Source organism: Capricornis sumatraensis, chromosome 9 (genome assembly GCF_032405125.1).
Source record: "Capricornis sumatraensis isolate serow.1 chromosome 9, serow.2, whole genome shotgun sequence".
NCBI classification, from domain to species: Eukaryota; Metazoa; Chordata; class Mammalia; order Artiodactyla; family Bovidae; genus Capricornis; species Capricornis sumatraensis.
In genome coordinates, this window is record NC_091077.1 from 40,470,091 (window position 1) to 40,494,042 (window position 23,952).

General features: G+C 41.5%; 1 pseudogene; it reads right to left on the reverse strand.

Annotated features, from left to right (window-relative positions):
- Window positions 1–2,881: 2,881 nt before the first annotated feature.
- Window positions 2,882–3,264, reverse strand: LOC138085124 (nuclear transport factor 2 pseudogene; annotated as a pseudogene).
- Window positions 3,265–23,952: the final 20,688 nt, after the last annotated feature.

The window sequence follows — 23,952 nt, forward strand, 5'->3', positions numbered from 1 at the left end:
TTCTCCCCCTAGAGCGTGGTCCTGCCACACCTTGATTTCACACTCTGGCCTCCAGAACTGTGAGAGAAGAAATTCCTGTTGTTTCAGGTTACCCAGTCTGTGCAATCTGTTACAGCAGCCCTAGGGAACTAACACGGGCCTGGGTGCTTCCCTGGTAGACCAGTGGCCAAGACTCCGTGTTCCCAGTGCAAGGGGCCTGGGTTTGAGCCCTGGTTAGGGAATTAGATCCTGCATGCCCCAACTAAGACCTTGTGCAGCCAAATAAGTAAATATTAAAAAAGAAAAAACATGAAACACAGGCCTTGACTCAACTCACCCTCAGACACCTACTAATTTGGCCTACAATATTAGAACACTTGTCACAGTCCTACTTCTGCTTGTTTATGATTATTTCCAGCCTTGCTCATAGTCTCTTGTAGATAAATTTGAGACCCCGCATTGAAACGTGAAAGTTATCAGCTTTCCTCTGCCTTTTACCTCCTAGACCTACCTAACTGGTTAAAACTGACAGAGTCCCCCACTCATCTTCTCTTTTGCATTCTGGTTGTTTTTGTTGAGGTCATCTCCTCGGAACACAGAGGTAATTGCCAGCACATATGCTGTCCTAATCACTCTCCTCTTTAAGTTAATTCAAGTTAGCATTTACTGGGTGTCAACTCAGAGCAGCCTGGCTCAAGTTGAGCAAATGGAGCTTCTTCTGAAAGATGGGAAAACCTCATTGGCACAACACGAAGATGAAATAAGTGGGTGAATGACCATTATGCAAAATACTTGTTATTTGGAGGGAGTTGTGTGACCAACCTGCAGATGAGGTTAGAGGCTAAAGAATTCGGATTTCACTTTGTAAGCTAGTATTTCTCATGATTTTTTTGCCTGCAGCCCAAAGACATACAAATCATGATTCATGCCAATAATTTCTGCTCTATTCTATTATGGAGAAAAAAGGCTGGAGTGTTGGCAGATGCTCTCTTCAGCCAAACTCTACCCAGGTTTCCCTGAGCATTTTTCCAACTAGACCTGACTTTTAGGCCTCCGTTCTTGCTCAACATTGTCCAAATTTAGGAGGAATCCTGCTCAGTCAGTTTAACCAGAAGCCCCCACCCTCAAGATTTCTGATTACCCTTGAAATCTCTGATCAGGTTGCTCATCCTCTGCCTCCCCCCCCCCCCCCCCCCATCCCTCAGGTGATATCTGATCACCCTGGCCTGCCTTAAGCAAGAATCCCCTTAGGTCAGGTTGCTTTATCCTGAATGCCCCTTTACTCCTAAGGTTTTCCCTTGGTAATATTCTATCCACTGACCTTGCTCCTTGGCTATGAATTTCCACCTTTCCTTTTTGCCTTTGGAGTTGAGCCCAATCATTCTTTCCACTGCAAAATCCCACTTCAGTGGTCTGTACACCTATCCCAGTAGTCCCCTGAATAAAGACTGCCTTATTGTGCTTTAAATAGTGTCATGAATAATTTTTCTTTAATACTATTATAGGCTGTTTTGGGTCTTTTAACGCAGTGGAGTGTTAATGAAGTGTTCTCCTTAGGCTAAGGGAACTGTGATGTGTACCAGAGTTCAGTTAAGTATTTTGGGAAAACCCAGGAGAGAGATATGTGGGCTGCTGGCTTACTGACTTGACAAGAAAACAGACAGTTGTTAGTGAGTATGGGAGTTGAAGGCCAGAAAGTCAGCTACTCCATAACTGTAATTGAATCCAGTCACTGACGAGGGTTCTTGTATGTCTCAGTCACCATTAGGTTCTGGAAAGGCATTGTCAGGTAAAAATCCTCTCCCAGAACTGTAGAAAGTCTGGGAACTAAAAACTCATCTTGTAGTAACTTGCTGAGAAATAACATCCTAAAGCCTGTGTTGTGGGCTTTGGGAATAAAGGTCTGGCTCCTAAACCTCATCACAAATAGTAATAGCCAGAATTCCGAATTGTAGAGTGGGCCCTGGGTCTGGCTCATGCTGGTAGCCTTCCTGGAGACTCCCCAGCTGTGTCAGAAGGGAGGCTACTGGGACTTAACAAATGAGACAGATGTACTGTCTATAACCAACTCGATGTGAACACAGCTGTCTTCCTCTCGTGGCCTGAATGATCCAGGTCTCCCAAGCTAGAAACAGATAGTTTAAATGTTACTTTGTATTCTTATTGTCTTTCTTTACATTATTTAGGCTAGTTGAAAGGTTATCATTTGCTTGTATCCTTGAAAGTGAAAGTGAAGTCACTCAGTTGTGTCCTACTCTTTGCAGCCCCATGGACTGTAGCCTACCAGGCTCCTCCATCCATGGGATTTTCCAGGCAAGAGTACTGGAGTGGGTTGCCATTTCCTTCTCCAGGGGATCTTCCCAACCCAGGGATTGAACTCTGGTCTCCTGCATCACAGGCAGACCCTTTAACCTCTGAGCTACCAGGGAAGCCCTAGCCTCACTTAAAAAAAAAAAACAAACCTGCCTTTATCCTCACAATTACTTGATATAATTGCTTGTTCTTTTTGTTGTTGTTAGGAAAATATTTATGGTTTTATTGCATGATGAGGCATTGAAACATCTGAACAAATCAGTATCTGAGTAGTGAGGCTTCTCCTTCACTTTTATGGGTTACTAAAGCAATTTGTCAGTAGACTTCCAAAAAAAGAAAAATAGACAACCTTTTGCATTACTTAAGTCATTCCAAGGTATATGCTGGTACAACACAAACTTCTATCAGATGCAGCTAGTCTAGGATCCAAATATCATGTAAAACAGCTCAGTAGAGCAGCACACTGCACTCATTCCCACTGAGGCCCTGCTCATTTGTTGATAATTAGGCGCATCTGGAGGAATGTGAATAGTTGAATAGTAAGTGGAAGAGGAAGAAGAAATAGCATGAATGGCTGGCTGGGAGGGGTTCAGCCCAAGTTGTGCAGGGCAAGGCTGAACATGTCATTGGTACAAATCCAAGCAACCTTGATGCTTTTTAATAGGAACATCTGGTGGGACTGCATGATGGGGTCGTCACTAGCCTTGAGCTGGCCCACAACTGTGCTGATGATGCAACTATCCAGCATGGGCTGATGGTCCTGAGCCATGATGCTGTGCTGGGTTCTCTGGAATGGAAGCTAGGCAATTTCTTCACAATGGCAGCTTTCCCTTGGAATTGCTGTCCTTCCCATGTGAAGCATGAGATGTCAAAATAAACTGCTCTTAGTTGGATTCTATCATTATCAAATAACTGGTAGTAATGTTGAATGAAGCTGGAGCCAGTCTGTTCCCAAACTGGCTTGTCTCCCATTCTGGAGCATCACCCAGCCTCACTGAGACCCAAGGAGCTGGCACAATGGTGGCAGCAACCCAACTTGGTCTGCCTGTTTTGTTTTAAAATTTACTTGTTCTACTAGTGCAGAGTTAACACCCTGATAAATCCTCAGAAGTTATCCAGCATCAAACTTTTTAACTGAGTTGAAAACAAACCCTGGAAAAGTTAACAGGGTATTTAAGGAATTTCCAGGGACTCAACAAGTTCATCTGACCTCTGATTTCTGACTCTTTACAGGGACTGCTGCCTGGTGTGTTATAACAGAGCCTTCTGGTTGCTGGAGGCTGGACAGTCCATGCCCTTGGCCTTCTCTTCTGTTCTCCATGGGACCCTCCCACCTTTCATAATTCCTCCTTGTTGTTGTTCAATTACAAAGTCATGTCTGACTCTTTGAGACCCCATGTGTTGAAAGAAGGGAACCCCTTTTCCAGGGCCCAAGGCTGGGCTCTTGTCTGACACTCAGAAGTGTATTGTCTAAGAAAAGAATTGTCACATAAGCTGACAAAGCAAAAGACTTTATTAAGAAGAGGTACCCATGCAAAGAGGAGTAGGGTGTGGGAATAAAGGTCTGATTCCCACATGGCTCACAGTCTCAGGTTATTTGGTGATAGGATTAGTTTCAGGGTTTTCTCTGACGAGTCACTCTGACTCAGGGTACTTCCTGGTGGGTCAAGCATTGCTCAACCAAAATGGATGCCATTGAGGATTCTGGGAGGTAGTAGGGCATGGGGAGAAACATCAATAACCTCAGATATGCAGATGACACCACCCTTTTGGCAGAAAGGGAAGAACTAAAGAGCCTCTTGATGAAAGTAAAAGAGGAGAGTGAAAAAGCTGGCTTAAACCTCAACATTCAGTAAATGAAGATCATGGCATCCATTCCCATCACTTCATGGCAAATAGATGGGGAAACAATGGAAACAATGACAGACTTTATTTTTGGGCTTTCCCAAATCACTGCAGATGATGACTACAGCCATGAAATTAAAAGACAATTGCTCCTTGGAAGAAAAGCTATGACCAACCTAGATAGCATATTAAAAAGCAGAGATATTACTTTGCTGACAAAGGTCCAGGTAGTCAAAGCTATGGTTTTTGCAGTAGTCATGTATGGATATGAGAGTCAGACTATAAAGAAAGCTGAACGCAGAAGAATTGATGCTTTTGAACTGTGGTGTCGGAGAAGACTCTTGAAAGTCCATTGGACTGCAAGGTCCAATGAATCCTAAAGGAAATCAATCCTGAATATTCATTGAAAGGACTGATGCTGAAGCTGAAACTCCAATCGTTTGGCCACCTGATGGGAAGAACTGACTCATTGGAAAGGACCCAGATGCTGGGAAAGATTGAAGGCAGAAGGAGAAGGTGACAACAGAGGATGAGATGGTTGGATGGCATCACTGACTCAATGGACGTGAGTTTGAGTAAGCTCTGGGAGTTGGTGATGGACAGGGAAGCCTGGCATGCTGCAGTCCATGGGGTCACAAAGAGTCGGATGCAATTGAACTGAACTGAACTGAGGACACGGGGCATCTCCTTTGGACCTCTTTCAAATTTATCCATTGGTGATGGCTTGTTAGTTCTGTGTTCCTTACTGGGACCTCCTGTCTTAAAATATAATTCATGCAAATGGTTACTGTGGTGCCTGGCCAGGGTGGGCAGTTTCAGTCATTGTGCTTCCCCTAACTCATGGACTGCAGCATACCAGGCTTCCCTGTCCTTCACTGTCTCCCAGAATTTGCTCAAACTCATGTCCATTGAGTTAGTGATGCCATCCAATCATTTCATCCTCTATTGACCCCTTCTCTTCCTGCCTTCAATCTTTCCCAGCATCAGGGTCTTTACCAATGAGTCGGCTCTTCGAATCAGGTGGCCAAAGTATCAGTCCTTCCAGTGAATATTCAAGGTTGATTTCCTTTAGGATTGACTGGTTTGATCTTATTGTCCAAGGGACTCTCAAGAGTCTTCTCCAACACCACAATTTTTAAAGCATCAGTGCTTTAAAGCTTCTATGCTCAGCCTTCTTCTTTATGGTCCAACTCTCATATCCATCTATGGTGGCTCAGACGGTAAAACGTCTGTCTACAATGCGGGAGACTTGGGTTCGATTCCTGGGTTGGGAAGATCCACTGGAGAAGGAAATGGCAATCCATTCCAGTACTATTGCCTGGAAAATCCCATGAACAGAGGATCCATGGGGTCACAAAGAGTCAGACACGACTGAGCAACTTTACTTTCTTCTTTCACTTTGACTATATGGACCTTTGTCCTCAAAGTGATGTCTCTCCTAGCCCATTTCAACCTGTGGACACCGCCCCCCCGAACACACACACACACACACACCAGGCTCTAGGAGTTTCTGGGGACCTGCCCTGCCAGGGTCAATTTCTTTGACGCAGGGGTGGTTGAGCCTTACAAAGGCCACGAACTGAGGGAGGGATGGGCTGGCCATAATGGAGAGTCTTGAACTGTGGCCTAGTCAGTCACTTCAGACTGGGAAGGGGAGGGTCCAGATGTGTGCACATCCAGCCAAGTACATTTCACCCTGGCTCAGGAATTTCTGAGGGTGGGCAATATATTTTAAACAGCCTACCCCGTGGCGCTGCACTCCTGCAGATGACCAGACCCAGGAGCTGCCCGCCACAGTAGGTAATGACTCGTTAACAACTTTGGTTCTGTGACACCAACTCCGTTGTAAGAAAATCTCATGTTGGCCCTAACACCATTGTAAGGGTGAAATTGCGGGAGGCCTCGGGGATCAATATCTATTCCAAAAATGCCGTGCAGATGTTTGAAATCAGAATTAACCAGAATTTCAGTTCTCCCATTTCTAGGGTGAAAGGTTGTTTAAAGAAAATTTAAACACAAGTAATTTTCTTAGGGAGATTTCTGAAAAAAAGAAGAGGAAGAAGGAGAAGCTAGCAGGTTCATGCCTCTCTATTGTTCGGATTTGATGACAGAAATTGAAGGAATGAGCAGGAACAAAAGGCGTGGCCCTCCCTGGGCTTTCTTGTGCCCACTGCTGGTCTGTGCCTGTGGGGATTCCTCACATCTGCAAATAAAAAACTGGTCTTACAGTTGAGAACCATCGCCGCACGGAAAATCTCGCCTGAGTCTGAGCTTCCATTTCTCAAACTACAGCTACTCTCCAGGTATTGTGAATTTGCCTTCCCTCTCTTTCTACTTCCAGTGACTTCTCTGATAGCACCTTTTGCACATTTCCTGTTGTTGTTCTGAGTCTTTGTGACCCCATGGACTACAGCACACCAGGCTTCCCTGTCCTTCACCATCTCCCAAAGCGTGCTCAAACTCATGCCCTTTGAGTCGATGATGCCATCCAACCATCTCATCCTCTGTCATCCCCTTCTCCTCCTGCCTCTGATCTTTCTCTGTATCAGGGTCTTTTCTCAGTTCAGTTCAGTTCAGTTGCTCAGTTGTGTCCGACTCTCTGCGACCCCATGAATCGCAGCATGCCAGACCTCCCTGTCCATCACCAACTCCCGGAGTTCACTCAGACTCACGTCCATCGAGTCTGTGATGCCATCCAGCCGTCTCATCCTCTGTCGTCCCCTTCTCCTCCTGCCCCCAACCCCTCCCAGCATCAGAGTCTTTTCCAATGAGTCAACTCAGCATGAGGTGGCCAAAGTACTGGAGCTTCAGCTTTAGCATCATTCCTTCCAAAGAAATCCCAGGGCTGATCTCCTTGAGAATGGACTGGTTGAATCTCGTTGCAGTCCAAGGGACTCTCAAGAGTCTTCTCCAACACCACAGTTCAAAAGCATCAATTCTTCAGCGCTCAGCCTTCTTCACAGTCCAACTCTCACATCCATACATGACCACAGGAAAAACCATAGCCTTGACTAGACGGACCTTAGTCGGCAAAGTAATGCCTCTGCTTTTGAATATGCTATCTAGGTTGGTCATAACTTTTCTTCCAAGGAGTAAGTGTCTTTTAATTTCATGGCTGCAATCACCATCTGCAGTGATTTTGGAGCCCCCCAAAATAAAGTCTGACACTGTTTCCACTGTTTCCCCATCTATTTCCCATGAAGTGATGGGACCAGATGCCATGATCTTTGTTTTCTGAAAGTTGAGCTTTAGGCCAACTTTTTCACTCTCCACTTTCACTTTCATCAAGAGGCTTGGGGCTTAAGAAAAAAAAAAAAATCTGCATGTTGCCTATTGAATGCCATTCAGAATGAGAACAGGGAGCTCTTTTAACCTGGATTGTTCTGTCCGGTATGACTTTTTGTGACCCCATGGACTGTAGCTGGCAAGGCTCCTCCATCCATGAGATTTCTGAGGCAAGAATACTGATGTGGGTTGCCATTTTCTTCTCCAGGGGAGTTTCCGGACACAAAGGATGGAACCAGCATCTCTTGTGTCTCCTACATTGGCAGGCAGATTCTTTATCACTAGTACAACCTGGGAAGCCCTTTAAACCTGGGACCTTGCAGCGAATCCTCCTTTCCCGATAGGTCTTAGACTGGTGCATTTCACCCTGTGAGTTGCACATGGGTTAATCAATGTAGTGGGCCAACACTTTTTTTTTTTTTTTTTTTAATAGAAGAGACTGCTGCTGCTACTGCTGCTAAGTTGCTTCAGTCGTGTCCGACTCCTAGCGACCCCATAGACAGCAGCCCACCAGGCTCCACCGTCCATGAGATTTTCCAGGCAAGAGTACTAGTGGAGATGAAATATCAGAGCACATTGTTCTAGTTTGGAAATGAGTCCATAGCCTCAGGTGTTTCTGAAATAGGGCTTTTGTTTTCTCAATATCTGCAAGGAAGAATGAGGGGAGTATCGATCATCAAGAAACCACTGGTTAACTTCACTAAATTTCCCACTTCCACAATTTTATTGGTGCTTTTAGAGAACAAAAGGAGACACCCCCACCTTCCAAATACTGTTGGTTTGAATATCTACACTGCAGTCTGGGAAGTCCTCAAAAGTAAACACAATCTACCTTTGAAATCACAAGCTTTGAAATCTATCCTAAATAACCACAGATAAGGTGGAATTTGCATTTGGAAAGGGACCCAAATATACATTTAAAAGAGAAGTGGAGGACTCTCCCCTTTATGGGGAACAACAAAGAGAAACCAGACCTAGAGGGAGGAAAATGAAAGGAAATTTTTTGTTCCATTAACCTTTAGAATTATAGGCTATGTCAGGGTAAGTATTGTTCCCAGAATTTTGTACCCATTTTGAACATACATGCATATTTACATCAGTTCTGTTCAGTTCAGTTCAGTCACTCAGTCGTGTCCGACTCTGCGACCCCATGAATCGCAGCACTCCAGACCTCCCTGTCCATCACCATTTCCCGGAATTCACTCAAACTCACGTCCATCGAGTCGGTGATGCCATCCAGCCATTTCATCCTCAGTCATCCCCTTTTCCTCCTGCCCTCAGTCCCTCCCAGCATCAGAGTCTTTTCCAATCAGTCAACTCTTCGCATGAGGTGGCCGAAGTACTGGAGTTTCAGCTTTAGCATCATTCCTTCCAAAGATACACATACAGAAATATGTACTCAATAAAAGGTTAAATGTATTTCTTTGGCTTGCAGTTTTAGAAGTGTGAGAGACAGTAGCCATATCATTATATCATTAGTTCTTTTATTTTTTTCAATATTTATTTGGCTGCATTCTGTCTTAGTTGTGGCAGGAGAGATCAGGCATTGTGGTGCGATGGCTTAGTTGCCCCAGGGCGCATGGGATCTTACTAGGGATCAAACCTGTATCCTCTGCACTGGAATGCAGATACTTAACCACTGGACCACCAGGGAAGTCCTTATCACGAGTTCTTAAAGGGCAGTTTTTGGAATACCTGTGTCGAATTCCAATTGTGTGTATAATGAAAACCCGGATTCCTGGCTCCTTCCAAAACCTTGCAAATGGCAAGCACTAAGTGGGAGTCTTTTCAACCTGCATTTAGCACCATCTGACCATCCTTTATCCTCAAAGAGCAGTGGAATCCTGTCTGCATCAAAACTAACTGGCGTTTTCTCTGAAAGCAAAGCTTCCTTAGTCATGGAACTGCTGGAAGGTGGACCCAAGAAATCTTCCTTTTTCCTAAGTAGAGGTGAGTTTCTAAAACACTGTAAAATTTGAACTGTGATAGATGATTTGAGTACACGCTAAAAGTTTTTCAGTCATTACCCCATAGATTCATTTTTGTTGTTGTTTTCATTTGTTTATTTAACATTCATCATCTCATAGTTAAAAAAATAAAAAAGGAAAACCGTATTTTAGGATTTACTTTCTTAACAACTTTCAAATAGGCCATATAGCAGTGTTAACTACAGTCATTGTGCTGTGCATTACATACCCAGTACTTATTTATCTTATAACTGGAAATTTGTACCTTTGACCATTTTCCTCTAATTCTTTCAGCTCCAGCTTCTGGTAACCACAAATTTGATCTCCGTTTTGATGAGATTGCCTTTTAAAAAATTTTTACATATAAGTGATAACATACAGTATTTGCTTTTCTTTGTCTCACTTATTGCACTTAGTATAATGCCCTCAGGGTTCATCCATGTTGCCAGAAATGACTGGATTTCCTTAATTTTTAAATCCATTTTTTCCTAATTTTTATTAGAGTAAAATTGATTTACAGTGCTGTATTAGTTTCTGCTGTTCACCAAAGTGAATCAGTTATATACACATACCCTCTCTTTTTTAGATTTCCTTCGTATTTAGGTCACCACAGAACACACAGAGTAGAGTTCCCTGTGCTATACAGTAGGTTTACCTAAGTTATTGATTTTATATAAAGTAGTGTGTATTTGTCAGTCCCAGTCTCTCAGTTCCTCCCACCCCGCTCCCTGCGTTCCTCCTCGATAGCCATACATTTGTTCCCTATGTCTGTCTCTATTGATGCTTTGCAAATAAGATCATCTATATCGTATTTCTAGATTCCACATATATGCATTAATATACAATGCTTGTTTATCTTCTGACTCACTTCACTCTGTATGATAGTCTCTAAGTCCCTTCACCTCTCTGCAAATGGCACAGATTCATTCTTTTTTATGGCTGAGTCATGTTTCTTTGTATATATGCACCACATCTTCTTTATCCAGTCCTCTGTTGGTGGACATTTTTGTTGCTTCCATGTCCTGGTCATTGTAAATAGTATTGCAAGGAACATCAGGGTGCATGTATCATTTTGAATTATGGTTTTCTCAGGAGGGGACTGTTGGGTCATATGGTAGCTCTATTTTTAGTTTTTTGAGAAACCTCCATACTGTTTTCCATAGTAGCTGTGCCAATTTACAATCCCAACAACAGTGCACAATTTCTTAACATTGGAACTTATCCACAACCCTGAAATTAACTGGCCACTCATCCACCACAGTTCACCGCACTCTTTTGATATGTTACTGGATCTGGGTATTTGTGTTTCTTAGCAGCTTTGCAACTATATTCCAGTGTCTGGATTGTTGTTCAATCATTCAGTTGTATCTGGCTCTTTGCAACCCCGTGGACTGCAGCACACAGGTTTCCCTGTCCTTCACTATCTCCCCGAGTTTGCTCAAATTCACATACATTGAGTCAATGATGCCATTCAACTATCTTATCCTCTGTTGGCCTCAATCTCCTTTTGCCCTCAATGTTTCTCAGCATCAGGATCTTTTTTTAATGAGTTTGCTCTTTGCATCAAGTGACCAAAGTATTGGAGCTTCAGCTTTAGCATAAGTCCTTCCAATGAATATTCAGGGTTGGCTTCCTTTCAGATTGACTTATTTGATCCTCCTAGCTGTCCAAGGGACACTCAGGAGTCTTCTGCAGCCCCATAATTGAAAAGCATCAATTCTTCAACATTCAGCCTTCTTTATGGTCCAACTCTTATGTCCATACATGACTACTGGAAAAACCATAGCTTTGACTATATGGATCTTTGTCAGCAAAGTAATACAAAGAAACATTACTCAGCCATAAAAAAGAATAAATTTGTGCCATTTGCAGAGATGTGAAGGGACCTAGAGACTGTCATACAGAGTGAAGTGAGTCAGAAGATAAACAAGTATTGTGTATTTAATGCATATATGTGGAATCTAGAAATACGATATAGATGATCTTTCTTCCAAGGAACAAATGTCTTTTAATTTCATGACTACAGTCACTGTCCACAGTGATTTTGGAGCCCAAGAAAATAAAATCTGTCACTATTTTTACTTTTCCCCCATCTTTTTGCCATGAAGTGATGGGACTGGATGCCATGATCCTAGTTTTTTGAATGTTGAGTTTTAAGCCGACTTTTTTCACTGTCCTCTTTCAATTTCATTAAAGGGCTCTTTAGTTCCTTTTTACTTTCTGCCATTAAAGTGGTATCATCCGTATATCTGAGGTTGTTGATATTTCTCCCAGCAATCTTTTCTCTTTTTTTTGCTTTTATTTTTAAAAATTAATTCATGTATTGTAATTAGAGGATAATTACAATATTTTGATGGTTTTTGCCATACATCAACATGAATTGGCCACAGGTACACATGTGTCCCCCATCACTGAACCCGCCTCCCAACTCCCTCCCCACCCTATCCATCTAAGTTATCCCCAAGCACTGGCTTTGGGTGTTCAGCTTTATGCACGAACTTTCACTGGTCATCTTTTTTACATATGGTAATGTATATGTTTCAATGCTATTCTCTCAGATCATCCCACCGTATCCTCCCACTGAGTCCAAAAGTCTGTTCTTTATGTCTCCTTTGCTGCCCTATAAGTAGGATCATTGGTACCATCTTTTAAAATTCCATATAATATGCTAATATACAGTATTTGTATTTCTCTTTCTGAGTTACTTCACTCCATATAATAGGCTCTAGGTTCATTTACTTCATTAGAACTGACTCAAATATGCATTCTTTTTATAGCTAAGTAATATTCCATTTTGCATATGTGCCACAACTTCCTTATCCATTCATCTGTTGATGGACATCTAGGTTGCTTCCATGTCCTAGCAATTGTAAATAGTGCTGCAGTGAACACTGGGGTACATGTGTCTCTTTCAGTTTTAGTTTCCTTGGAGTATATGCCTAGCAGTGGGATTTCTGGATTATATGGCAATTCTATTCTGGTTTTTTAAGGAATCTCCACACTGTTCTCCATAGTGGCTGTACCAGTTTGCATTCCCGCTAATAGTATAAGAGGGTTCCTTTTTCTCCATACCATCTCCAACGTTTATTGTATAGACTTTTTGATGGCAGCCATTCTGATTGGTGTGAGATGATACCTCATTGTGGTTTTGATTTGCATTTCTCTAATAATGAGTGATGTTGAGCGTCTCTTCATGTGTTTATTAGCCATTTGTATGTCTTCTTTGGAGAAGTGTCTGTTTAGGTCTTTGCCCATTTTTTGATTGAGCTGTTTTCCTAGTATTGAGCTGCATGAACTACTTGTATATTTTGGAGATTAATTCTTTCTCAGTTGTTGCAGTTGCTGTAATTTTCTCCCATTCTGAGGGTTGTCTTTTCACCTTGCTTCTAGCTTTCTTTGTTGTGCAAAAGCTTTTAAATTTAATTAGGTCTCATTTATTTATTATTGTTTTTATTTCCATTACTCCAGGAGGTGGATCATAAAAGATCTTGCTGTGATTTATGTCAGCGAGTATGCTGCCTATGTTTTCCTCTAACAGTTTTATAGTTTCTGGTCGTACATTTAGGTCTTTAATCCATTTTGAGTTTATTTTTGTGTATGGTGTTAGAAAGTGCTCTAGCTTTCTCCTGGCAATCTTGATTCTAGTTTGTGAGTCATCCAGCCTGATGTTTCACATGATGTATTCTGCATATAAGTTAAATATGCAGGGTGACATATACAGCCTTGAGGTACTCCTTTCCCAATTTGGAATCAGTCTGTTGTTCCATGTCCAATTCTAACTGTTGCTTCTTGACCCCCATACAGGTTTGACAGATAAGGTGGTCTGGTATTCCCATCTCTAATTTTTCCAGTTTGTTGTGATCCACACAATCAAAGGCTTTAGCATAGTCAGTGAAGCAGAAGTACATATTTTTTTGGAATTCCCTTGCTTTTTCTGTGATCCAGTTTATGTTGGCAATTTGATCTTCCGTCCCTCTGCCTTTTCTAAATCCAGTTTGTACATCTGTAAGTTTTCAGTTCATGTACTGCTGAAACCTTGCTTGAGGGATTTTGAATATAATTTTGCTGGCATGTAAAATGAGTGCAATTGTACATTAGTTTTAACATTCTTTGGCATTGCTTTCTTTGGGATTGGAATGAAAACTGACCTTTTCCAGTCTTACGGCCACTGCTGAGTTTTCCAAATTTGCTGGCATATTGGGTGCAGCATTTTAACAGCATCATCTTTTAGGATTTGGAATAGCTTAGCTAGAATTCCATCATCTCAACTGGGTTCATTCCTAGGAATGCTTTCTATGGCCCACTTGATTTCACACTCTAGGATGTCTGGCTTCCTGGCCTTGCTGCTGCTGGCTGCCCTGGGGTCAATCTGCCACCCGCATGGCCTGCCTCCAGCAGAGTTCTGGCCCCTGCATTTCCTCTCCTCTTTCTCTGCAGCTCATTGTCCAGGTCCAGGGAGTCTGACTGCCCTGAGGGGTGCGTGCAGTGCTTTGGGACCTCCTGCCCTGCTGTGCTCGGAACTTGGGGCCCTGTCTGGATTAAACCTGGAAAAAAGGATACCTTTCTTGGGGTCATGAAACAGAGGGCATAGGTAGGAGAGTGTGGAGCCAAGCAGAGCTAAACAGAGCTGAGAGCTATGAAGAAGCAGGAGACAGGCAGATACCTGGCTTTGCAGAGCCTTTTCTTCATTCTGTAGGTCTCAGGACTGAAACTTTCCTCCATACAGTAACCTTTATTGTCTTCCCAATCATAGGATGAAGACTTTAAAAGTCCTAAACTCACCGATTGTCCTAAACTGTATGACTTAAGCCATCAACTATTGTTAAATTAAAGGCAGTACTGTTTTTCACCCTATACTGTATCATATATAGTTTCCTAGAGAAAAACAGTTCAGTGCCAAAGAATAGCTCCTATCTGGATTGCCAAGTGCTAGAAACCACTGCTTGTTTTCACTACCCACAGCAATATTTGCATATATCTTTCATAATTTTAGTTCAGTTTCCCTGAAGAGAAAACTGACCTTTTGAAGTGACTCATGCAACTTCTTTTTACAAGTCTGACATCCCTAATGTAGTCTTCAGAGTTTTCTGTAACACTCTTAACAGAAATTTTGACTTTTTTTTAATTGGTAAAGGATAAAATAACTATAATAGTGTCCTAGGATGTAAAGGCGGCAGATGGAGAGTTGAGAGACATTGACTACAGGTGTTCACCTACAGTTCTCAAAATGTGGTCAGGGAATCCTTGTGGAACCTGGCATCCTTTCAGAGGATATACAAGGTCAAAACTATTCTCATAATAATGTTGAGACATTATTATTTTCACTCTCATAAGGGTACAGTGGAATTTTTGGCAGGTAACATGATGTATAATATTGTACCGGACTGAATGCAGAAGTGGATTTGAGAATTCAGCTCTTCTCTGCTAAATCAGACAGCAATGAAATGTGCAAAGTATAAAACAATGTTACTTCTCTCATTAGATATTTTTTAGTTTTAGGAGATAGTCATTTTTATGAAAAATAGTTTTATTATTAAAATAGGTTTATTATTGCTATTTTCAATAAATTACTGATTACTGAACATATTTTTCTCTGTTTTAATTTCTGGTACAGTAAATACTGGGCTTCCCTGGTGGCTCGGATGGTAAAGAATCCACCTGCAATGTGGGAGACCTGGGTTCGATCCCTGGGTTGGGAAGATCCCTTGGAGGAGGGCATGGCAACCCACTGCAGTATTCTTGCCTGGGAAATCCCATGAACAGAGGAGCCTGGTGGGCTACAGTCCATCGGGTCGCAAAGAGTCAGACATGACTGAGCAACTAAGCACAGCACACAGCACAGTAAATACCAATACATATGCTCCTTCCATAAATGCTCCCTGAGATTCTCATTTTTGAGAGTGTAAAGGGGTCTTTTACAGTTTTGATGTCACTAAATATATTCTCCAGGCAAGAATACTGGAGAGGGTTGCCATTTCCTTCTCCAGGGGATCTTCCCGACCCAGGGATCGAACCTGTGTCTCTCATGTCTCCTGAGTTGGCAGGTAGGTTCTTCACTACTAGCACCACCTGGGAAGCCTTAAAAATATTTGCTTAAGACTCTATTTTCTATTCATGTATATAAGTGCCCAAATTGAGATGTATTTGAAGTACTTAAAATCAGACAAGTTTTGCTGGTATTTAGTAAACAAAGGGGGAGAAGGCAATGGCAACCCACTCCAGTACTCTTGCCTGGAGAATCCCACAGGCGGAGGAGCCCGGTAGGCTGCGGTCCATGGCGTCGGGAAGAGTGGGATACGATTGAGCGACTTCACTTTCATGTATTGGAGAAGGAAATGGCAACCCATTTCAGTGTTCTTGCCTGGAGAATCCCAGGGACGAGGGAGCCTAATGGGCTCCTGTCTATGGGGTCGCACAGAGTCGGACACGACTGAAGTGACTTAGCAGCTAAGGGGTCTTTAGTGGTTCTCTTTTGAGAACTGCTGCTGTAGGCTTGAGAATGTTTTAAACCTTGAGCAAGCTAATCTTTCTAAGTTTTGGTGTATCCTTTTATAAAGTAAGAGTATTAGACTAGATGATTTCTGATATCTTTTTATTTCTAAACAATTGAAAAAGGCTTTCCTGCCTGTTCACAAGAGCTTTTCTTGTGAAAAGGTTTTGATGAAGGATGAACAGAAGGGCATTTGGTCACCCTAAGCAAGAGGGGAGGGGGGAGATGCCCCATTATGGTGAGTGCTTCACCATGTGGGGCTCCTGGTTACAACAAGGGGGATTTCTCCCCTACTTCCTATAAGTAACTTTTTTTTTTTTTGTCGACCACACAGCACGCGGAACTCTCCTGTCTTGGTAATGACCCCTTCAATAGAAGCCGGGAGTCTTAATCCATGGACCTCCTGGGAAGTCCCTTTAAGTAACTATATTATGTTCATCTAGAAAAATAACATCTTTCTCCAGTATCCTATCATTCACCTCTCTCCTGGAAATTCCAATACTTTGCACGATCTTTCCTTCAGTGACTAGCTTTCTCCCTTCTTCTATTCTCTGCACTCTCTGATCCTTGGTGCACTCTCTGATCTTAGTCTCCTTAGCTAAGGAGGAGGGTGGAAGGGTTAGTGCTACTAACAATCATAACCAGCAGAGGGTAGCAGAGAGTAGCAGAAGCAAACTTGGCTTTTCCTCTCTAGTTAAGCAATGAGGTCAGCTGTCCCATTGTAGACCTGGCTAGGCCAGGCCAGGTGGCCGGTTTTGTTTAGAGAGGAGAGGAGAGGCTAAACCTAAGAAGTGTTGAGACCCCCTTACCCTCGTCCAAGACGCAGCTGGAGCCAGGTTCTGGAAAGGAGAAGTGCCCAGAATGTGGGCAGGAAAAGCGTTGTGACAGCAGTTCCAGGCCACTTCCATTTTTTTTTTTTTTTCCTTTCCTTTTTTGTTTTGAGAATCCTTGTAAATTAAAAAAAGAAGAAGTGACAGAGCAGGGTTACGAAACTGTGGTGTGTTTTAAATATTTACCTTGAATAAACCTCCCATTTACAGAAAACTGAAGGTCCAGTGCAATGATAGGTTCTTTTTATTTAAAAAATTTTAAAAATATTAGTTATTTATTTAAAAGACTTCCCTTGTGGCTCAGCTGGTAAAGAATCCACCTGCGATGCAGGAGACCTGGATTCAACCCCTGGGTTGGGAAGATCTCCTGGAGAAGGGAAAGGCTACCCACTCCAGTATTCTGGCCTGGAGAATTTCATGAACTGTATAGTTCATGGGGTCACAAAGAGTGGGATACGACTGAGTGACTTCCACTTTTACTTTTTCATTAAAAGGACTAAGTTATGTTTGACATATAATGTTATATTAGTTTCATATGTACAACATAGTGGTTTGATATTTTTATACATTATGAAATAATTGCCACAGTAAGTCCAGTTACCATTTGTTACCATTAAAGTTATATTATTGACTGTATTTTCTATCCTGAATAATACGCCCTTTGATTTATTTATTTTATAACTGGAAGCTTGTTCTTCCTAATCACCTGCACCTATTTCACTTTCCCCTGCAACTACCAGTTTTTTCTGTGTCTATGAATCTATTCTTGTTTTTAGATTCTACACGTAAGTGAAATATGGTGTTTATTTTTCTCTGTGTGACATTTCACCTCTTGGTGGGTCCATCCATATTGTCACAAATGGTAAGATTTTATTTTATTTTTTTATGACTGAGTAATATGTATATATACCGTATCTTCTTTTTTAAAATTAACTTATTTTTAATTGGAGGATAATTGCTTTACAATGTTGTGGCTGTTTCTGCCATACAGAAACACGACTCAGCCATAGGTTTACATATGTTCCCTCCACCTTGAACGCTTCCCTCCCGTCTCCCACTCCTGTCACAGAGCACCGAGTTGAGCTCCCTGTGTCATACAGCCAATTCCCACTGGTTCTTTATTACACATGTGGTAATGCACTGTGTTTCAATGCTACTCTCTCCATCCATCCCACCCTCTCCTTCCCCTGCTGTGTCCACAAGTCTGTTCTCTACATCTGCATCTTTATAGTTGCCCTGCATTAGGTTCACCCGTATCATTTTTCTAGATTCCATATATGTGCATTAATGTATGACAGGATCTATGTTAAGTTACCTCCCTGCTGCTGCTGCTGCTGCTGCTGCTAAGTCGCTTCAGTCGTGGCTGACTCTGTGCGACCCCAGAGACGGCAACCCACCAGGCTCCCCTGTCCCTGGGATTCTCCAGGCAAGAACACTGGAGTGGGTTGCCATTTCCTTCTTCAATGCATGAAAGTGAAAAGTGAAAGTGATGTCACTCAGTCATGTCTGACTCTTAGTGACCCCATGGACTGCACCCCACCAGGCTCCTCTGTCCATGGGATTCTCCAGGCAAGAGTACTGGAGTGGGGTGCCGTTGCCTTCTCCAAAGTTACCTCACTAGAAGTGACTAGAATTTGTTCCTTTTTGTTGGCAAATAATATTCCTTTTTTTGGCCACACCATGTGACTGGTGGGATCTTAGTTCCCAGACCAAGGATCAAATCTGCACCCTTGGCAGTGAAATTTCACTGTGGTTTTGATTTGCATTTCCTTGACAATTAGTGATATTGAGTATTTTTCATGTGCCTACTGGCCACCTGTATGTCTTTGGAAAAGTGTTCAGATCCTCTGCCTGTTTTTTAATGCTTTTAAAAAAATTGATATTTAGTTGTATGAACTCTTTTTATATTAATAGTTTGTATATCAACCCCTTACTGGATATGTCATTTGCAAATATCTTATGACAGTTTTATTTTGTGCACAAAAAGAATGAATGAAATATTTGACCTGATACAAAATTTTGAAATTTTTCTCTTTTTAGCACAAAGATCTCATTTTCAGACGCTGGGCAAAGTGGATTACATTATACTATTAGGAACGTGAGCAATAGCTGTTGTTAAATAGTTGTTCTGACATTTGTTAAAATGGTAAGGGAGACTTTATTTAGGACTATCAACATAGCCCTGCCAGGAAATTCCCTTGTTGAGTTCTTTGGAGAATGAGTGAGGTATATATACATAGACATCTCTCTATATATCAAATATAGTTCAAATTATATATTTGAATGCTTTATTTTTTCTAGCTTTATTTAGATATAATTGACATATAACACTGTGGAAGTTTAAAACATACATGTTGCTTTGATACATTTATATATTGAAAAATGTAATAATTCCATGTATATTCTTCTCCATCTCTGAGACCTGTCTCTGCCCCTCATCAAGGCTAATCATGGGTGACATGACAATAGGGGCCAAGGAGGTGCTCTTACTGTACACTTCTTTCTAACTCTCTCTATTCACCTTGATTCTTCTTCCAAACTCAAAACCCTGCCCTCCTTTTTACCAACATCTGTCCTCAGAGGTGATGTTGATGGCCACCTAAGTAAAGTAAATTTAAGCCTCTACATTTTTTACAAGATGTAAAAAATTGTGAACAGACAATTCTGCATGTGAACTGAGAAGCTTGGGACTCTTTCCTAATGCCCCTGCTTTTGGAAGCAAATCAGTTGCCCCAAAGTCAGTTCCTCTAACACCGATTTGCCCAATGTTTAATTACATTTGCTCCAAAACTGTACAACTGACACTTACCTTTCACATATTTTAGGAAGCTTCAGTCTCTTTTGCAATATTGTGTGTTAAATGGTATTTCTTACTTGCCTACAATTTATTATTAATATTTTACAAAAATTTAAAGCATATATAGTATCTAACTGGCTTTATTCTCAGGTTACTAATAAGAAAGGTACTTTCAGTTCTTAATATATGGTTTACTACATCCTGTTTGACTCTCTTCCTGGGGATTTTGCTCTTTTTAAATGGATATTTACCAATATTCCTGTTTTGCCTACTCATATGGAGCATGTGGGATGTGGGGCTAGCCTGCATGAGGCCCTGTTGTTTCCCATCTACTGACATTTGTAGATGCCATTTGGGTTCATGCTAGTGAAGAGCATGGAGATTTTCCGTTGTCTTACAACTTTCCTGTTGTCTAGGTTTAATCCATTATTACCAGAGAACATACTCTGTATGATTTAAATTCTTTGAATTACATTGAGGATTTTTTTTTTTTTTTTTACTCAGTGGTTCAGGGCATAGTATATTTTGATAAATGTTCCAGTGTTCCCTTGAAAAAAATATGTTTTCTACTGTTTTTAGGTAGAGTGGGCTATATATGTCAATTGAATCCAATTAGTTGATTTTGGTGTTCAGTCCTTTTATCACCTTGTGTGTGTTAGTTGCTCAGTCATGTCCGACTCTTTGTGACCCCACTGACTGTAGCCAGCCAGGCTCCTCTGTTCTTGGGATTTCCCAGGGAAGAATACTGAAGTGGTTTGCCATTCCCTTCTCCAAGGGATGTTAAAGCTATTGTTTTTCCAATAATCATGTATGGATGTGAAAGTTGGACCATAAAGAAAGCTGAGAGCTGAAGAATTGATGCTTTTGAACTGTGGTGTTGGAGAAGACTCTTGAGGGTCCCTTGGACTGCAAGGAGATCCAATCAGTCCATCCTGAAGGATATCAGTCCTGAATACTTTTTTGAAGACTGATGTTGAAGCTGAAATTCCAATACTTTGGCCACCTGATGTGAACAGCTGACTCACTTGAAAAGACCCTGATACTGGGAAAGATTGAAGGCAGGAGGAGAAGGGGACAACAGAGGATGAGATAATTGGATGGCATCACTGACTCAATGGACATGAGTTTGAGTAAACTCTGGGAGTTGGTGATGGACAGGGAGGCCTGGTGTGGTGCAGTCCATGGGGTCCAAAGAGTCAGACACGACTGATAGACTGAACTGAACCGAACATCCTTTTTTGCCTCTAGCAATTTTATTTTCTTGCAACATTTTTTATCTGTGCTCTTGATGGTTCTGGGTTGGAGATGTCAGGGAGTAAAAACACTTTTTCCTTCATCGTTTTAAATTCTCAATTGGGACCCCTGTAACTAAAGAAAGGTTAATACAAGAAAAGTGTATGGATTTATTTAATGTAAATTTTACTTCTTTGGGGCTCAAATGGTAGAGTCTGCCTGCAATGATCCTTGGGTTGGGAAGATCCACTGGGGAAGGGAATGGCTTCCCACTCCAGTATTCCTGCCTGGAGAATTCCATGGACAGAGAAGCCTGGTGGGCTACAGTCCATGGGGCTGCAAAGAGTTGGACATGACTGAATGACTAACATTTTACATGACATAAGAGCCTTCATAAGGAAATGAAGACCTGAAAATGCAATTAAACATAAACATTTTGATAGATTTATTGAAAAGTGGAAAGTCATGGAAAGATGTGATCAGACAGAAAAAGGGTATGAGCTAAGTGCAGTAAACTAGGGGGAACTTAGCAAGGCCTGTTCATTGATTCCTCTTTGTATCCCTTTAGGATGAGGATTTGCCTTTCTACCAGGTATAGGGAAGGTCCTTTTACCTGAGGATTATGAGGTGCTTTGAGGAAAGATCAGAAAGTCCTTCCTGCACATCCCATTTCTGAATTCCTTCAGCTCAAAATAGTCAACAAACCAAGGTGCTACATTCTGGGGAGGATGAACTGAGTTTCATCACAGGAGTCTTTAGTGCCCTTCTTGGATATGTAGGAGGTGATAAGGAAACCCAGGAGCCTTTCATGGCTCAATGAAACTATGAGCCATGCCATATAGGGCCACCCAAGTCAGACAGGTTATGGTGGAGAGTTCTGACAAAACATAGTCCACTAGAGAAGGAATTGGCAAACCACTTTAGCATTCTTGCCTTGAGAACTCCATGAACAGTATGAAAAGGCAAAGAGGACACTGAGAGATGCACCCCCCAGGTTGGTAGGTGTCCAATATGCTACTGGAGAAGAATAGAGAAATAGCTCCAGAAGGAATGAAGAGGCTGAATCAAAGCGGAAAGCTTATCGTGGTGGCTTCTCTTGTTGCAGAGTATGGTTCTAGGGTGAGTGGGCTCAGCAGTTGCAGTTCCTAGGCTGTAGAGCACAGGCTCAATAGTTGTGGCACGTAGGCTTAGTTGCTTTGTGACATGTGGGATCTGCTCAGATGAGGGATTGAACTTGTGTCTCGTGCATTGGCAGGTGGATTCTTTGCCACTGGCCATCTGAGAAACTCGAAAGCATGTTTTATATTTAAGACTTTTGGCCGTTTTGAGTTTATTTTTTATATGATGTGACGAAGTGTTCTAACATCATTGATTTACATGCAGTTGTCCATTTTTCTCACACTGCTTGCTGAAGTGACTCTTTTCTCCACTGTATATTCTTACCTCCTTTGTTGAAGATGCATTTTTAAAATTAATTAATTAATTTTAAGGTTTTTTTTTGATTTTTTAAAATAAATTTTATTTTTATTTTATTTTATTTTATTTTTTTAGCTTTTTATTATTTTTATTTTTTTAAATTTTTTTATTTTTATTTTTTTTAATTTTAAAATCTTTAATTCTTACATGTGTTCCCAAACATGAACCCCCCTCCCACCTCCCTCCCCATAACATCTCTGTGGGTCATCCCCATGCACCAGCCCCAAGCATGCTGTATCCTGCATCAGACATAGACTGGCGATTCAATTCTTACATGATAGTATACATGATAGAATGCCATTCTCCCAAATCATCCCACCCTCTCCCTCTCCCTCTGAGTCCAAAAGTCCGTTATCCACAGCTGTGTCTTTTTTCCTGTCTTGCATACAGGGTCGTCATTGCCATCTTTCTAAATTCCATATATATGTGTTAGTATACTGTATTGGTGTTTTTCTTTCTGGCTTACTTCACTCTGTATAATCGGCTCCAGTTTCATACATCTCATCAGAACTGATTCAAATGAATTCTTATTTATTTGACTGCACTGGGTCTTAGTTGCAGCATGTAGAATCTAGTTCCCTGGCCAAGGATCGAACCTAAGTCCCCTGCATTGAGAGCCTGGAGTCTTAGTCACTGAACCACCAGGGAAATCCCCAAGGATTAATTGATATGTGGGTTTATTCATATGTGATATGTGAGTAATTGGTATGTGGGTTTATTTCTCTATTCTGGGAGAACTAGAGGTTATCTATTTATTCATTTATTTTTGGCTGTGCTGGGTCTTCATTGCTGCACATGGGCTTTCTCGATGCAATGAGTGGGGATTACTCTTCATTGTGTTACATGGGCTTCTCATCATGGTGACTTCTCTTGTTGGGGAGCACAGGCCCTAGAGCACACAGGTTTCAGCAGGTGTGGTATGTGGGTTCTAGATTGAGGGCTCAATAGTTGCCGTGCAGGGGCTTAGTTGTTCCACATCATGTGGAATCTTCCCAAACCAGGGTTCAAACCTGTGTCCCCTGCGTTGGTAGGTGGAGTCTTATCCACTGTACCATCAGGGAAGTCCCAGAAGTAGGGGTTCTTAATTGTATTCATTTTCTATGGCTGCCATAACAACTTGGCACAAATTTATTGACTTGTAACGATAAAAAATGATTATCTTATGGTTCTGCAGGTCTGAATTCAAATATGGGTCCTGCAGTGTTAAAATCATGGTGTCAGCAAGGCTGCCTTTCTTTCTAGAGATTCTAGGGAAGAATCTATTTCTTTGCCTTTTGCAGCTTCTAGATGTCTCTTTTTCCATGTGTCCTTGTATCAGATCACTTTGAACTTTTCTTCATTCCTCTTCCACTTATAAGGACCCTTGTGATGATATTAGTCCCACCTGGATGATCGAGGATACTCTCCTCAATTTTGTCACCTCATTAGAAAACTTGATTTATTTGCTGCCTTAATTCCCTTTTGTCATATAAGGTTATATACTCATGATTTATGGGGATTAGCATGTGGATGTGCTGGGAGGGAGTGCATTATTGTGCCTGCCTCACTAACTTCCCTTTCTTTGGAATGCTACTAACTTCTACCATGCTACTATATTCAAGTGTTTGTCATTATCTTTTATTTGCCAGATGCCTTTACTTTTTTTGTTTTTCCCTCCTGCATTATCTTTACATAGTTTTCATGATCATTCTTTTAAAAAAAATTATCACTTTTCTTTAAAATAATGGAGTTTTTCCT